The sequence below is a fragment of the Cajanus cajan genome, chromosome 8, assembly GCF_000230855.2.
Source record: "Cajanus cajan strain Asha chromosome 8, NIPB_CcT2T_4, whole genome shotgun sequence".
In the NCBI taxonomy this organism is placed as follows: Eukaryota; Viridiplantae; Streptophyta; class Magnoliopsida; order Fabales; family Fabaceae; genus Cajanus; species Cajanus cajan.
Genome location: NC_138524.1, coordinates 39,468,632 through 39,474,631, shown reverse-complemented (window position 1 = coordinate 39,474,631; position 6,000 = coordinate 39,468,632).

Sequence of the window (6,000 nt, the reverse complement as noted above, 5' to 3'; positions counted from 1 at the left end):
AACACAGATGCACAACATAACAGGTAATTGGTTTACTATTCATTGGTTCTCTCTAATTCTTCAACTGACTTACTTGCTACACCAGGGGAGACTAATAACCAACACAGATGCACAACATAACAAGTAATTGGTTTACTGTTCATTGGTTCTCTCTAATTCCTCAGCTGACTTACTTGCTACACCTGAGGAGACTAATAACCAACACTGATGCACAACATAACAGGTAATCAGTTTACTGTTCATTGGTTCTTTCTAATTCTTCAACTGACTTACTTGCTACACCTGGGGAGACTAATAACCAACACAGATGCACAACATAACAGGTAATTGGTTTACTGTTCATTGGTTCTCTCTAATTCTTCAGCTGACTTACTTGCTACACCTGGGAGACTAATAACCAACACAGATGCACAACATAACAGGTAATTGGTATACTGTTCATTGGTTCTCTCTAATTCTTCAACTGACTTACTTGCTACACCTGGGAGACTAATAACCAACACAGATGCACAACATAACAGGTAATTGGTTTACTGTTCATTAGTTTTCTCTAATTCTTCAACTGACTTACTTGTTACACCTGGGGAGACTAATAGCCAACACAGATGCACAACATAACAGGTAATTGGTTTACTATTCATTGGTTCTCTCTAATTCTTCAACTGACTTACTTGCTACACCTAGGGACACTAATAACCCACACAGATGCACAACATAACAGGTAATTGGTTTACTATTCATTGGTTCTTTCTAATTCTTCAACTGACTTACTTGCTACACCTGGGGAGACTAATAACCAACACAGCTGCACAACATAACAGGTAATTGGTTTACTATTCATTGGATCTCTCTAATTCTTCAACTGACTTACTTGCTACACTAGGGGAGACTAATAACCAACACAGATGCACAACATAACAAGTAATTGGTTTACTGTTCATTGGTTCTCTCTAATTCTTCAGCTGACTTACTTGCTACACCTGGGAGACTAATAACCAACACAGATGCACAACATAACAGGTAATTGGTATACTGTTCATTGGTTCTCTCTAATTCTTCAACTGACTTACTTGCTACACCTGGGAGACTAATAACCAACACAGATGCACAACATAACAGGTAATTAGTTTACTGTTCATTGGTTCTCTCTAATTCTTCAACTGACTTACTTGCTACACCTGGGGAGACTAATAACCAACACAGATGCACAACATAACATGTAAATGGCTTACTGTTCATTGGTTCTCTCTAATTCTTCAACTGACATACTTGCTACACCTAGGGAGACTAATAACCAACACAGATGCACAACATAATAGGTAATTGGTTTACTGTTCATTAGTTTTCTCTAATTCTTCAACTGACTTACTTGTTACACCTGGGGAGACTAATAACCAACACAGATGCAAAACATAACAGGTAATTGGTTTACTGTTCATTGGTTCTCTCTAATTCTTCAACTGACTTACTTGCTACACCTGGGGAGACTAATAACCAACACAGATGCACAACATAACACGTAATTGGTTTACTGTTCATTGGTTCTCTCTAATTCTTCAACTCACATACTTGTTACACCTGGGAAGACTAATAGCCAACACAGATGCACAACATAACAGGTAATTGGTTTACTATTCATTGGTTCTCTCTAATTCTTCAACTGACTTACTTGTTACACCTGGGGAGACTAATAACCAACACAGATGCACAACATAACAGGTAATTGGTTTACTGTTCATTGGTTCTCTCTAATTCTTCAACTGACTTACTTGCTACACCTGGGGAGACTAATAACCAACACAGATGCACAACATAACAGGTAATTGGTTTACTGTTCATTGGTTCTCTCTAATTCTTCAACTCACATACTTGTTACACCTGGGAAGACTAATAGCCAACATAGATGCACAACATAACAGGTAATTGGTTTACTATTCATTGGTTCTCTCTAATTCTTCAACTGACTTACTTGCTACACCTGGGGAGACTAATAACCAACACAGATGCACAACATAACAGGTAATTGGTTTACTATTCATTGGTTCTCTCTAATTCTTCAACTGACTTACTTGCTACACCAGGGGAGACTAATAACCAACACAGATGCACAACATAACAAGTAATTGGTTTACTGTTCATTGGTTCTCTCTAATTCTTCAGCTGACTTACTTGCTACACCTGAGGAGACTAATAACCAACACTGATGCACAACATAACAGGTAATTGGTTTACTGTTCATTAGTTTTCTCTAATTCTTCAACTAACTTACTTGCTACACCTGGGGAGACTAATAACCAACACAGATGCACAATATAACAGGTATTTGGTTTACTGTTCATTGGTTCTCTCTAAATCTTCAACTGAGTTACTTGCTACACCTGGGGAGACAAATAACCAACACAGATGCACAATATAACAGGTAATTGGTTTACTGTTCATTAGTTCTCTCTAATTCTTCAACTGACTTACTTGCTACACCTAGGGAGACTAATAACCAACACAGATGCACAACATAACAGGTAATTGGTTTACTGTTCATTAGTTTTCTCTAATTCTTCAACTGACTTACTTGCTACACCTGGGGAGACTAATAACCAACACAGATGCACAACATAACAGGTAATTGGTTTACTATTTATTGGTTCTCTCTAATACTTCAATTGACTTACTTGCTACACCTAGGGAGACTAATAACCAACACAGATGCACAACATAATAGGTAATTGGTTTACTGTTCATTAGTTTTCTCTAATTCTTCAACTGACTTACTTGCTACACCTGGGGAGACTAATAACCAACACAGATGCACAACATAACAGGTAATTGGTTTACTATTCATTGGTTCTCTCTAATTCTTCAACTGACTTACTTGCTACACCTGGGGAGACTAATAACCAACACAGATGCACAACATAACAGGTAATTGGTTTGCTGTTCATTGGTTCTCTCTAATTCTTCAACTGACTTACTTGCTACACCTGGGGAGACTAATAACCAACACAGATGCACAATATAACAGGTAATTGGTTTACTATTCATTGGTTCTCTCTAATTCTTCAACTGACTTACTTGCTACACCTGGGGAGACTAATAACCAACACAGATGCACAACATAACAGGTAATTGGTTTACTGTTCATTGGTTCTCTCTAATTCTTCAACTCACATACTTGCTACACCTGGGAAGACTAATAGCCAACACAGATGCACAACATAACAGGTAATTGGTTTACTATTCATTGGTTCCCTCTAATTCTTCAACTGACTTACTTGCTACACCTGGGGAGACTAATAACCAACACAGATGCACAACATAACAGGTAATTGGTTTACTATTCATTGGTTCTCTCTAATTCTTCAACTGACTTACTTGCTACACCTGGGGAGACTAATAACCAACACAGATGCACAACATAACAGGTAATTGGTTTACTGTTCATTGGTTCTCTCTAATTCTTCAACTCACATACTTGCTACACCTGGGAAGACTAATAGCCAACACAGATGCACAACATAACAGGTAATTGGTTTACTATTCATTGGTTCCCTCTAATTCTTCAACTGACTTACTTGCTACACCTGGGGAGACTAATAACCAACACAGATGCACAACATAACAGGTAATTGGTTTACTATTCATTGGTTCTCTCTAATTCTTCAACTGACTTACTTGCTACACCTGGGGAGACTAATAACCAACACAGATGCACAACATAACAGGTAATTGGTTTACTATTCATTGGTTCTCTCTAATTCTTCAACTGACTTACATGCTACACCTGGGGAGACTAATAACCAACACAGATGCACAACATAACAGGTAATTGGTTTACTATTCATTGGTTCTCTCTAATTCTTCAACTGACTTACTTGCTACACCAGGGGAGACTAATAACCAACACAGATGCACAACATAACAAGTAATTGGTTTACTGTTCATTGGTTCTCTCTAATTCTTCAGCTAACTTACTTGCTACACCTGAGGAGACTAATAACCAACACTGATGCACAACATAACAGGTAATCAGTTTACTGTTCATTGGTTCTTTCTAATTCTTCAACTGACTTACTTGCTACACCTGGGGAGACTAATAACCAACACAGATGCACAACATAACAGGTAATTGGTTTACTGTTCATTGGTTCTCTCTAATTCTTCAGCTGACTTACTTGCTACACCTGGGAGACTAATAACCAACACAGATGCACAACATAACAGGTAATTGGTATACTGTTCATTGGTTCTCTCTAATTCTTCAACTGACTTACTTGTTACACCTGGGGAGACTAATAACCAACACAGATGCACAACATAACAGGTAATTGGTTTACTGTTCATTGGTTCTCTCTAATTCTTCAGCTGACTTACTTGCTACACCTGGCAGACTAATAACCAACACAGATGCACAACATAACAGGTAATTGGTATACTGTTCATTGGTTCTCTCTAATTCTTCAACTGACTTACTTGCTACACCTGGGAGACTAATAACCAACACAGATGCACAACATAACAGGTAATTGGTTTACTATTCATTGGTTCTCTCTAATTCTTCAACTGACTTACTTGCTACACCTGGGGAGACTAATAACCAACACAGATGCACAACATAACAGGTAATTGGTTTACTGTTCATTGGTTCTCTCTAATTCTTCGACTCACATACTTGCTACACCAGGGAAGACTAATAGCCAACACAGATGCACAACATAACAGGTAATTGGTTTACTATTCATTGGTTCTCTCTAATTCTTCAACTGACTTACTTGCTACACCTGGGGAGACTAATAGCCAACACAGATGCACAACATAACATGTAATTGGTTTACTATTCATTGGTTCTCTCTAATTCTTCAACTGACTTACTTGCTACACCTAGGGAGACTAATAACCAACACAGATGCACAACATAACAGGTAATTGGTTTACTATTCATTGGTTCTTTCTAATTCTTCAACTAACTTAGTTTCTACACCTGGGGAGACTAATAACCAACACAGATGCACAACATAACAGGTAATTGGTTTACTGTTCATTGGTTCTCTCTAATTCTTTAACTGACATACTTGCTACACCTGGGCAGACTAATATCCAACACAGATGCACAACATAACAGGTAACTGGTTTACTATTCATTGGTTCCCTCTAATTCTTCAACTGACTTACTTGCTACACCTGGGGAGACTAATAACCAACACAGCTGCACAACATAACAGGTAATTGGTTTACTATTCATTGGATCTCTCTAATTCTTCAACTGACTTACTTGCTACACTAGGGGAGACTAATAACCAACACAGATGCACAACATAACAAGTAATTGGTTTACTGTTCATTGGTTCTCTCTAATTCTTCAGCTGACTTACTTGCTACACCTGGGAGACTAATAACCAACACAGATGCACAACATAACAGGTAATTGGTATACTGTTCATTGGTTCTCTCTAATTCTTCAACTGACTTACTTGCTACACCTGGGAGACTACTAACCAACACAGATGCACAACATAACAGGTAATTGGTTTACTGTTCATTGGTTCTCTCTAATTCTTCAACTGACTTACTTGCTACACCTGGGGAGACTAATAACCAACACAGATGCACAACATAACATGTAAATGGCTTACTGTTCATTGGTTCTCTCTAATTCTTCAACTGACTTACTTGCTACACCTGGGGAGACTAATAACCAACACAGATGCACAATATAACAGGTAATTGGTTTACTGTTCATTGGTTCTCTCTAATTCTTCAACTGACTTACTTGCTACACCTGGGGAGACTAATAACCAACACAGATGCACAATATAACAGGTAATTGGTTTACTGTTCATTGGTTCTCTCGAATTCTTCAACTGACTTACTTGCTACACCTGGGGAGACTAATAACCATCACTGATGCACAACATAACATGTAATTGGTTTACTGTTCATTGGTTCTCTCTAATTCTTCAGCTGACTTACTTGCTACACCTGAGGAGACTAATAACCAACACTGAT